Here is a 13,162-nt window from a genome sequence, read left to right on the forward strand (position 1 = left end):
TGTAGACTAACACATTGTGCAGGGACAAAAGAGCAACATTAGCCTCGGATGAACAGTGTCCGAGGCGCCTCCATGGAGCTTGGAGGCGCCTCGGGTGCGAAGGTGAGCTGGCTGTGCGCTGGAGTTGGAGGCGCCTTAAAGGGCAGTGAAGGCGCCTTGGACCGCAGCATGGAGGCGCCTTGAAGGCGCGTGAAGGTGCCTTCAGAGGGATAATGCGCGACTTGATCAGCGCTTATCGACGTGTGCAACCCGGGGCTTGGAGGTGCCTCGGACAGCCTTGGAGGCGCCTCCAGCACCCTTTATAAGCAGTGTTCGAGCACCTCTTCCATAACAACTCTCTCTGAATAATCTCTTGCTACGTGCTGCGAACCTGACGACCCAGAAGTGCTGCGATGCGACACCAACGACACGGAACTACGCTTCTCCATATTTAGTTGTCGGTATAAAGTTTATGAGCTGTAAATTCCTATAATTGTACAAATTATTGTGCTTATAGTTGTTGCCCACCGAAAGCGATCAAGGATCGCGGGCCTTCGAGTAGGAGTCGATCTAGGCTCCGAACGAAGTAAATAGTTTGCCTCTTTGTGTGATTGTTTTTATTTCCGCTGCATTTACTCGAACGGTTTTACGATTCCGAAAAACGAAATAGCCGCGAGCGCTATTCACCCCCCTCTAGCGCGTCTCGATCCAACAATTGGTATCAGAGCGGGGTCGCTTTGAACTGGTGCAACCACCATTCAAGCATTTACGCCTTTCGTTTTTCCCTCCAAAACTGCTTTTGAAAAATTAATTTTCATCTTTTCACCATTGGTTGGAATTAGCGAAATATTGCATTTTCAAAAATTTGTGGTAACATTTTTTTAATATTATTTTATTATTTTTTTTCGAAATTCCTGAATTACTATCTTTATTTCTCTCCCGCACTACTAATCCAAGACTAAGTCTTGGAACAACTTTTATTGTGTTTATTTTACGAGATTCCTTCTAATGGCCTACGAAGATGAGTACAACTCCACATGCCTACCACTGCTGTCTGACGAGAACTTCAGATACTGGAAAGACCAGGTGGAGCATCAATTAAAGACCGAAGCAGAAATATGGACCATAGTCCATATTGGATTCACTCTCCCCACCAAAGAAGGTGTACTCATCACCTGTGACAAGTGGGATGCACAAACAATAAGGACATTCGAGGCAAATGCAAAAGCAACTTACATTCTCCTATGCGGACTAACAAATTCAGATCTTGATCGAGTTGGAAAGTTCAACAATGCTAAGGAGCTTTGGGAGAAAGTGTTCAAGCTTTATGAGATCCCTTCATAGTTAGAAGATCGAATAGAACCTGAGTCCGAATTTGAAATTGAAACCTCAGAGTCAACCTCCGAACCAGACTCAGAAAAATCAGAGCAAACCGATATCATAGCACTGATGGCCAAAGACGAGATATCTGAATCTGAGTCAGAATTTGAAATGGCAACGGTCAAGGGGGAGGATCCTATCACAGATCTAAAAGGTAAAATTGTAAATTCAAATTGTAAATCTCTCATAATCTATTTTAAGTGTAGGGAGAGAGGGCACTATAGAAACGAATGCCCCACTCGTAAGACTCGACCGGCACAATTGGAGGAGAAGGAGAAAATGATCAGGAGAGGGAAGAAATACATTAAATGCTCTAAATGCAAACTAATGGGTCACTGCAAAAGACATTGCCCAGAAAGAAGACCCAAGGATTCAGAGGGAGAAATCAAGGTTAGTACATTTACATTATATGAAAATCCAGTTTTTGCAACACATGATTGCACTAGTTTAACTAATCTTGCTTGTTCTAGTATAGATTTCTCTTTAAAATTAGATATGCATGCTAATAATGTAATGAATAAAATTAATTCAAATAAAGATAAGAAATTAACTCTTAGAAAATTAGAAATACAAAATAATATTTTAAAAGATAAAATTGATAAATTAGAGAAGATTGTTAATAACTTAATCAAATCACGAAATCTAGACTTGGGTTATAAGTCTAAAGTAAAACTTAAACAGTACAAACCAAGCTATAATCAAGTACCTTTTATTTACCAAACTTAATTTAAATAAAATGTAACATAGGAGGAGGCTCCAGAATAGCTGGAACCTCCGAAATTAATCCACCTGATAAGGGTAAACAAGAATAGACTACCCGACAGGGTAATTAAGGTTATAAAAAATGGGCTAGGTTTAGCTTGACCCACAGTACTGGTGAAGTAGACTACTCGGACAGCCTTGGAGGCGCCTCCAGCACCCTTTATAAGCAGTGTTCGAGCACCTCTTCCATAACAACTCTCTCTGAATAATCTCTTGCTACGTGCTGCGAACCTGATGACCTAGAAGTGCTGCGATGCGACACCAACAACACGGAACTACGCTTCTCCATCTTTAGTTGTCGGTATAAAGTTTATGAGCTGTAAATTCCTATAATTGTACAAATTATCATGCTTATAGTTGTTGCCCACCGAAAGCGATCAAGGATCGTGAGCCTTCGAGTAGGAGTCGATCTAGGCTCCGAACGAAGTAAATAGTTTGTCTCTTTGTGTGATTGTTTTTATTTCCGCTGCATTTACTCGAACGGTTTTACGATTCCGAAAAACGAAATAGCCGCGAGCGCTATTCACCCCCCCTCTAGCGCGTCTCGATCCAACACTTATTGGTAGCGGTGGATTATTTTTCTAAATGGGTAGAGGCAGTACCACTTGCTCGAATTACTGAAGACGCAGTTATTAAATTTTTATGGAAAAATATAATCTGCAGATTCGACATTACTCATAAATTGGTCTCTGATAATGGAAGGCAATTCCAAGGGGATAGGATTTTAGATTGGTGCAACAGGTACGACATTATTCAGGCCTTCACCTCTGTAGCTTACCCACAAAGCAATGGCTAAGCAGAGGTAACTAATAGGGAGATTATTAGAGGTCTAAAAACCAAATTGGATCATGTCGGGGGTAGCTGGGTAGATGAATTACCCAGTGTTCTTTGGGCTTACCGCACTACACCCCGGGAAGCTACAGGAATCACGCCTTTTCAGTTAGTTTATGGAGGAGAAGCAATAATTCCCATCGAGGTGGGGGTAGAGTCTGATAGAAGACGATTATATGATGAGGACAATCGAGATCGATGACTTATGGAGCTAGATTTGATAGAGGAAATAAGAGATAAAGCTGCTACCCGTCTTGTATCATATCGATAGCGGATGAGGCAAAACTATAACAAAAGAGTGATCCCTAGATTTTTCCAAGTAGGGGATTTGGTATGGAAACGAATTAAACCTGTTGGAGATGTCAGTAAGCTGACACCACAATGGGGAGGACCTTACAAAGTGGCAGAAAAGCTCGCATCAGGCTCATATTATCTTCAAGATGCTGAAGGAAGAATTTTGGAGCGCCCCTAGAGCGCTAATCATTTACAGCCTTATCGAACCTGACTAGATCATACTATTTAAGAATGTGTTCACAATTATTTGAAGTCCCTGGTGAACTGAGGACAAGTATAACTGCAGTTTATGTACTCTTCTTCTTCTAATGAAAACCAGGCAAGACAAATATCACCACTGGAAATAAATATGGTTCATACAGATTGATAAATATCAAGAGAACCTTCATTTTCTATTTCAAGCAATCAATAGGAGGAAATCCTAAAGGCCTATTTAGCTCCCCTCAAGAGAAGTAAAAAAACCTTAAAAACTGTCACGAGGTTAGTAACAAAGTCATATTTTTGCATAGACTAAAAGTCGATCGGGAAATTCTATGAAGTAACTCGAACGGGTCTTCATAGGAGGAACCGGAGACTCTAAACCATCACAGAGCAAAAGTCGATCGGGAAATTCTATGAAGTAACTCGAACGGGTCTTCATAGGAGGAACCGAAGACTATAAACCATCACAGAGCAAAAGTCGATCGGGAAATTCTATGAAGTAACTTGGACGGGTATTCATAGGAGGAACTAGAGACTCTAAGCCATCTCAGATCAAAAGTCGATCGGGAAATTCTATGAAATAACTCGGATGGGTCTTCATAGGAGGAACCGGAGACTCTAAACCATCTCAGATCAAAAGTCGATCAGGAAATTCTATGAAATAACTCAGACGGGTATTCATAGGAGGAACCGGAGACTCTAAACCATCTCAGATCAAAAGTCGATCGGGAAATTCTATGAAGTAACTCGGACGGGTCTTCATAGGAGGAACCGGAGACTCTAAACCATCTCAGATCAAAAGTCGATCGGGAAATTCTATGAAGTAACTCGAACGGGTCTTCATAGGAGGAACCGGAGACTCTAAACCATCTCAGATCAAAAGTCGATCGGGAAATTCTATGAGGTAACTCGAACGGGTCTTTATAGGAGGAACCGGAGACTCTAAACCATCACAGAGCAAAAGTCGATCGGGAAATTCTATGAAGTAACTCGAACGGGTCTTCATAGGAGGAACCGGAGACTTTAAACCATCACAGAGCAAAAGTCGATCGAGAAATTCTATGAAGTAACTCGGATGTGTATTCATAGGAGGAACCGGAGACTCTAAACCATCTCAGATCAAAATTCGATCGGGAAATTCTATGAAGTAACTCGGATGGGTATTTATAGAAGGAACCGGAGACTCTAAATCATCTCAGATCACAAGTCGATCAGGAAATTCTATGAAGTAACTCGGATGGGTCTTCATAGGAGGAACCGGAGACTCTAAACCATCTCAGATCAAAAGTCGATCGGGAAATTCTATGAAGTAACTCGGACGGGTCTTCATAGGAGGAACCGGAGACTCTAAACAATCACAGAGCAAAAGTCGATCGGGAAATTTTATGAAGTAACTCGGACGGGTATTCATAGGAGGAACCGGAGACTCTAAACCATCTCAGATCAAAAGTCGATCGGGAAATTCTATGAAGTAACTCGGACGGGTCTTCATAGGAGGAACCGGAGACTCTAAACCATCACAGAGCAAAAGTCGATCGGGAAATTCTATGAAGTAACTCAAACAGGTATTCATAGGAGGAACCGGAGACTCTAAACCATCTCAGATCAAAAGTCGATCGGGAAATTATATGAAGTACCTCGGACGGGTATTCATAGGAGGAACCGGAGACTCTAAACCATCTCAGATCAAAATTCGATCGGGAAATTCTATGAAGTAACTCGGACGGATCTTCATAGGAGGAACCGGAGACTCTAAACCATCTCAGATCAAAAGTCGATCGGGAAATTCTATGAAGTAACTCGAACGGGTCTTCATAGGAGGAACCAGAGACTCTAAACCATCACAGAGCAAAAGTCGATCGGGAAATTCTATGAAGTAACTCGGACGGGTATTCATAGGAGGAACCAGAGACTCTAAACCATCTCAGATCAAAAGTCTATCGGGAAATTCTATGAAGTAACTCGAACGGGTCTTCATAGGAGGAACCGGAGACTCTAAACCATCTCAGATCAAAGGTCGATCGGGAAATTCTATGAAGTAACTCGGACGGGTATTCATAGGAGGAACCGGAGACTCTAAACCATCTCAGATCAAAAGTCGATCAGGAAATTCTATGAAGTAACTCGGACGGGTCTTCATATGAGGAGCCGGAGACTCTAAACCATCACAGAGCAAAAGTCGATCGGGAAATTCTATGAAGTAACTCGGACGGGTATTCATAGGAAGAACCAGAGACTCTAAACCATCTCAGATCAAAAGTCGATCGGGAAATTCTATGAAGTAACTCGGACGGGTATTCATAGGAGGAACCGGAGACTCTAAACCATCTCAGATCAAAAGTCGATCGGGAAATTCTATGAAGTAACTCGAACGGGTCTTCATAGGAGGAACCGGAGACTCTAAACCATCTCAGAGCAAAAGTCGATCGGGAAATTCTATGAAGTAACTCGAACGGGTATTCATAGGAGGAACCGGAGACTCTAAACCATCTCAGATCAAAAGTCGTTCGGGAAATTTTATGAAGTAACTCGGACGAGTCTTCATAGGAGGAACCGGAGACTCTAAATCATCTCAGAGCAAAAGTCGATCGGGAAATTCTATGAAGTAACTCGAACGGGTCTTCATAGGAGGAACCGGAGACTCTAAACCATCACAAATCACAAGTGAGTAAGAAATCTTATAATTTCAAGACCTAATCAACCGAGATTATGCGGACATGAGGCCATAATTCAAAAGGGATGCTATACATATGATACATTATTCATTTGGAGGCCTATCCATTTGGAAGTCTTTATTTAAAATTCGCTTGGAATAATATATTCAGCTCGGAACTCAGGAATTTTACACAGCTCTCTATCTATAGATCAATTGAAATTATGCATTCTTTTGGAATTATGAAGTATACCAGATGTTGTCTGCAGAAGAATTCATCAGGACAAGTCTTAACTTCACAAGATAAGCTAGGAATTCTCGAATAAAGTTTATACTCAATACTCAAAAGTATTTCAGAAGGGGTATTCTCAAATCAGCATGATAAAGAAGCAAGTAAGTATCAAAAATTTCTTATATACTGCAAGTACTTAGTTACACAGCTTTAATTGCCCTTTTTTCCATTAGCAGTTCTTATAGTACAAGTCTTTTATGAATGATCTCCTTAAACATTCGGAAAAGGGCCTTTTAAATCTGCGGGCAGTTCTTCGTTAAGCCTGCGGCGATTTATGAAAGAAAGGAGAGGTTCTTTGGGTAGGTAACCACCCTCTCTTAATTGTTGAAGAACTCCCGATACAGAATGGTTTAGAGCACCTACTATCCTACGAACGAATTCCCGAGCAAAGGCTGAAGACTTCAAATAAGTCTGACGCCATTCTTCCCACCGGTTCTTCTCTTGGTCCTTGTAATTTTGAAAATCAGCTTGTAGTCTTGCGTTCTGATCTTTCAAGGCATCTTTCTTTGATTTAAGCTGCTCCAATTCCTTCTGAAGCAGTGATAATTCAACTTCTTAAGCTTTCCTCTGCTCTTGTTCCTGTAGGAGAATGAAATCATGAGAGGCTAAGTCCTGAGCTTGATCAGAAAGACAGGTATTATGGAGCTTCTCTACTCTCTCTAAAATAAGACTTTTTTGAGAAGCATCTGAGAGAGCTTTCTCTTTCAAAGCAATCTCTAGTCGAAGACCAGAGTGTAACCTATCCACCTGTAATTCTAACGTCCTTATAGCAAGCTCTTTATCTTTCAATAATGGTTGACACTCCTCCAATTCTTGTTTCAAAGTTCCCATCTGTTGACTTTGTAAGGACACCTTCTCTTGCAATTGAGCCATATCATTATTAGAAGAAGGTGAAGCAGCCTTCAACGTCTCCAGTTGAGCTTTCAATTTATTGTTCTCATGGTCCTTAGCTGTGAGTAGCTGGTCGATATGTAGACTTGTGGCAAGAAACTAAACAAAAGAATAATGTAAGTTAAAGTTGAAGATACAAAGTTGATAACATATAACTAGAAATACTTACGGCCATTGCCTGACGACTATGGCCATCAGCTCGATGTGGGAGACTAAGACCTCTTAGTTGTTCATAACCCTGCATCCAAGATTCGGCTAATAGACCTTGTAATTGCAAAGTGCCATAGCTAGGTGGACTAGAGGGCTGTCCCAATTGAGAAGGTAAACCAACGACCAGTTTAAATAAAGGACGAGGAAGGGAGGAAGAAGGAGGCGAAGAAGAAGAAGATGCAATAGAAGGGAAAGGAATAGTAGAAACAAGAGGAACGGGGGAAGAACCAGATGGAATAGAAGGTAACAGTGTAGGAGGGGCTTAGCAGTTGTGGGAACACTAACGGCTGAAGGACTGACACTTGGAGAGGATCGCCGACAAGGCGTTCGTTTTGCTCGAGGCCTAGAGGCCGAGGGAGGCAAAGCCAATGCCAAAGATGCAGAGGACACAGGAGGGGTGACGGCCATCGCAAAAGCAGAAGCAGGAGGAGCTGAAATAACAGAAGAAGAAGGGATGAGCAGACCGGGTCTCATCATCCTAAGAGCAGGATTAGAGATAATATGGGTGGGAGTTATCGGTGCCTTACCTCTCTCGAGAGAAATAGGCGCCGGGACAAGAGGAGCTTGCACAAAAGTGCGAAAGAAATCACTGAAGGGAGAAGCCTCAGTAAGATTTGGCTTTTTAACCAAGATAACAAAAGACTCTTCTTCTTCTTCTTCCATGGCTGCAACCGCCTCTGCCTGTCGTTCTTGTTCAGATAGTAAACCCAAGGTAGAAAAATCAAGATTCGATCGACGATCGCGCATCCATTCTTCTCCAAGATTATTTACAAAAGACTTAGTTATGGTTGGATTCTTGTACATAAGAGCTGGTAGAAGAACATCAGCTGAAACACAAGAATTGAACACCGTCATAAAAGAAATATATTAAGTCAGTGAATATGGATTGAGATGCTTTTACATACCAAAGGATCCCTCTAAAGGGGTGTCAATCTTGCCTATTCCAAAAGGAAACATCAAACCCTCCACAATTAGAGACGGCAAGCTAAATTTTGCTCCCCTCAGTTTAGGTAGAGCAGAAGCAACAGAAGGATCGTCCAGAAGATCATGAGTACTAGGAAGTGGAGGTAAGTCATGTATCCATTGGATAGGAAACGGAGGAGGAGAAGGGAGACACATATAGAAAAAATTATAATACCATTCCCCCTGAGGAGGAATGCGGTTGAACAAAATAGCCTTGGGACGGGATTGGAATTTAAAAACACCCACATCCACTCGACGAGGAATGAAGAAGTGATGAAAAAGACGTGGAGACAAGGGGAAATCTAACAGTTTTGATACCCCAATAAAACCCATAAGAATGGAAAAGGATTGGGGAACAAACTGGTTGAGTGGGATATTAAACGGCTGACATTACAGAAGAAAGGGTGAAGTGGAAAGCGAAAACCTTGTAGGACCTGGTCCCGGAAGATAGATGCACACCCTAAAGGAGGAAGGTGCGGACCCTCATGAGGAGCAGGACGGATTATGTAAGACAGAAAACCATAGGTCGCCTGCAAGTCCACCTCTTCTGTCTCTATAAGGTTAGAAACACACGAGAGAAACCAGGCAGGGGGAGAAGCCGCCATAGAGTGACGATAAAATGAAAGAGGAGTCAAGAAAGAGGAAGAGGGATGGCGAAGAGCGGAAGAAAAACTTCATAAACCCTTGTTCTTCTTCAGACCCTGTGCTAAAACCCCCAAACAGAGATGGTGGAAGGAAAGAACAAGAGGAAAAGGTATTCAGAACCCCAATCGTCATAAATAAGGAATAACCTTAAAAGGATAAAAACAAAAGAAAGAAGTAAAGTTGAATGATCTTCCTCAAAAAGTGTGTAAAGGTTCACTGAAAATAATTTTTGAGGAAACTCTATAGATATTATAGTTCAGATTATTGGCGTAATAAAATAAGGAAGGAATTAAGCGCAAGATATTTGTTAGCAGATAGAATCTGGTACAAAAATACTAAGTGAGATTTATAGATATGAATCGGGCGTTTCTGATGAATCGGCCGAGATAAAGGAGCAAGCTAGTGTGTCGACTAAAAGCTTATCATAATGAGTTGAATAATGTACACTATAATAAAACCCCATGAAACTCGATTTATACGAGAAAAGGACATATGAAGACACAAGCGTAAACCGGTCGAGTAAAATAAATCGGCCAATATTAAGAATATCATGATGGAGCTATGTCAAATCGAGCGAGATATAACTACGCTATGAAATATCGGGCGATATTTATCAATCTTGATATATATATCGTCCGGTCATAAGGGAACGATCTAAGACAAGACAACCTGTTGTAAAAGGTTGTATGGTGATAAACCAAACAACATTGAACACATTTATATAAGACAGGTAACTATCATCAGAAAAAGTAAAATTAACAACAAAAAGAGAACTATCAGCATTACGTAAGATCGTTATTACAAAGTTTCAGCCCACCTCTTTACAAAAAGTTTGAATTTAAGTCAAAGTCAGCTTAGGGAACAGATCAGGGGGTTTGTTCTCGATCAGTCTGCGTCGATTTAAGAAATTAGGAGGGGGGTCACGAGATAAGTAACTCTCTTCTCTTAATTGTTGAATCGCCCCTTGAGCTCCCGCAGTAAAAGCTGATAAGATAGACTTCACGATTGGCCTATTGAATTCAGGAGACTCGATCATGGTAGTGGCCCGCTCCCTGTAACGGATATCTTCGCCACCCTTGTAAACCACCAAAGCCATTTGAGAAGTCTTCAATTCAGTTTCTTTTTCAGAAACCTCGGTCTTGGCTGAGTTTAGGGAAGTGTTCAAGGAAGATATTTCGTCTTCCTTCAGTTGCAGAGCTTTGAGTTTTTCAGCTAATTCCGCTTCATAATTATCCTTCAGCTCACCAAGTTTGGAAGTCAATTCTTGGTTGAGGTCCGTAACCGATTTAAATTTTGCCTGAAGACTTTCAATTTGTACTTCGAGTTGTTCCTTGGCGGCAGCAGAAAACGCAGTAGAAGATAATTCAACAACCTCTTGCTTTAGCTTATCATTTTCCAATTTCAACCTCTTGTTCTCAGTGTATAAGTTGTGTAGTAGTCGAGAGAAACCCATATTTTCTATCCATCGCTAGAAATATAATGAAAAACCATAAGATAATAGTTGAGAAATAGAAAATAGGCGTTAACAAGCATACCTGATTCTCCCTGTGAGAGAAGCGATCAATTACCTCAGGAATAGAGAGTTCTTCAAAAAGGGGATGAACTTCTTCCCAAGAGCTGGCAAAAGAACCCCCTAATAATATGGGGAGAACAGGAATGACAGAGGAACCAGCCGAGAAGGAAGAAATAGGAATAGAGGGGGGAGCAAAGATTAAGTAAGAAGAAGGCGAGGAAGGTAAAGGTCCGGAAGGGGGGATAGATAGGGGAAAAGTGAAAGATACATCGCCGGAAGCACTGGCATTAGTGAAAGGTGAGGCAGGAAAATTCAGGGAAGGATAGAGTTCTGCCAGCGTTGGCTCATCAGAAGGAAGATCATCTGAAGCAAAACCTTCTGAAACTAGCTCATCAGCGGGAAGGATAAGCCTCCTTTTTGAAGGAGGAGCCCTGGTAAGTTTGCGTCCCGGACTCTTGCCCGTGGAAATTTTAGTTATCGATTCATGAGCTCAATGAGGGGAAGAGGGGCAGATGAAGAGACAGCAGCAGCCGCTGGAGAGGTAACGGCGAGTACAGGATTGGGAAGGATCTCTGCAGAGAGACCTTCAGGAGCTTCAAGAGCTTCAGGAATGCCCGAAGAACTAGGTGCTTCAACTAAAGGGGTTGATTCTTCGATTGGAGGAGGAGGAGTAATAGAAGCCAGAAGTTCGGCTTCCTTGGCGCGAAGTATGTCCTCCTCCACACGTAGTTCTTCATCAATCAAAGCATCATAAAAGTTCTTCACTGCACAGAAAATAAAAATAATTTAGGAAATTAAAAGCAAGAATAGAGAAACAAGGTGTTACCTAAAGCAATTGGAGTATCAGGTTTGACAGGGCTCAAACCAAATAGGTATAGAAGATCGACCCTCAACCATTTAGGGATAGAAAGTCGGTGGCCTAATAACTTCTCACAATAAATAGGAAAAGAGGGAAGAAGATGAAACTCTTTAACGTCAGGCAAAGGTGGTAAGAAAGATTTCCAGGCGTGAGACCAAGGAATGAGTTCTGGAAACTTCAAGAAGAAAAAACGGGACTTCCAAGCTTTGAGAGACGAAGACATATCCCCAAAAAGGACCATTTTAGTTCGCGACTGGAATAAGAAAACACCAGGTTCCGAACACTTGGGATAAGAAAACATGAAGAAGTTTTGAGGAGTAGGAGGAATATCTCATAAGCGAAATAGCATGTAAGTGCCACATAGATAACGAAAGGCATTGGGGGCAAATTGCTGCAGAGGAATATCGAAATATTGGCTTATTTCGATCAAGAAAGGGGGGATAGGAAACCTTAAACCCCCAATCAATTGGTCCTTGAAAAAGGTTACGCAATTATCAGGAGGACGATGAGGACGATCAGTCGATGTTGGGATTATGATACGGTATTCCCGGGGAATTTCATACTGACGACGGATAGCTATTCTCACATTTTTATCAAAGGAAGAAGACATATGGACATACCAAGGAGCAATTGCTGTAATACCCACTAAGCTTGTAAGATAAATATATAAATGTGGGATTTTGCCTTAGAAAAATAATAGGAAGTGTTGAAGCAAAAAGAAATAAAATGAAATAAAAATAGGGAGAGGTCAAGGATTGAACCTTGAACCTCTTATATTATATTTCATAGAATTAATGGGTAATAACCAGTTGGGATAGGAATAATATGTTGATAACAAAGGAGGGAAACTCATGATAAAGGTAAGAGTAAAAGCTAGCCAAAAGAAAACAAGAAAGGAGCAAGAGAAAGGCAACTTGTCTTCCTCCCTTTCTCTCTTTCTTCCTCTTTGGTTTTGCCGAAAACTTAAAGAGGGATTAAGGGGATTCATTCCCCCTTATTTCACCATGAATGATGAGGATAAATAAATAAATAAAAATAAAAATAAAATAGAAAAAAAGGCTAAGGGAGAAGGAAAGCAAAAACTAAGTTTGCTACCTCTTCCCCCTTAACATAAAAGAGAATATGTAAAGGGAAAATTCTATTTTCTCTCATTTTTCTCATTCTCTCCTCTCCCTCACCGAAACCACAGTCCCCTCTCCTCCATTTTCAGCCCCAAGCCAAGGTTTTCCCTAAGAAAGCCTAAGATACAAGGAGGACTTAGCAAAGGAATCAAGGGAAAGGAACTAGAAGAAGAGACTACTTCTTCTTCACCATACCTTAGATCCACAAGCGAAAAGGATGTAAGCTTCCCCTCACCTGTGGTACAAGGCTTTTATGTGCTTTTCGGATTTTATGAGGATTTTAAAACCTAGAAACAAGTTTAAGAAAATTCGGCCAAGAAGGGCTTTCAAAAATCTAATGATGTTTAAACTAGTCTTCACTACATGATAGATTTTTCTATGCTATGTAGAAGGGTTCTTCTTCATGATTTTATACCTATATGATGCTTGATCAGAGGAGTACTAAACCCTAGAATTTCGGCCAACAATATTCTTAAGAGGCTAGGGAAATTTATTGTTTTACCCAACTAGTACAAGGTTCTCCCTATGAAATATTAAGGATCATGTATTAGTTTTTCTTCCTTAGAAG

Source organism: Zingiber officinale, chromosome 1B (assembly GCF_018446385.1).
Source record: "Zingiber officinale cultivar Zhangliang chromosome 1B, Zo_v1.1, whole genome shotgun sequence".
NCBI lineage: Eukaryota > Viridiplantae > Streptophyta > Magnoliopsida > Zingiberales > Zingiberaceae > Zingiber > Zingiber officinale.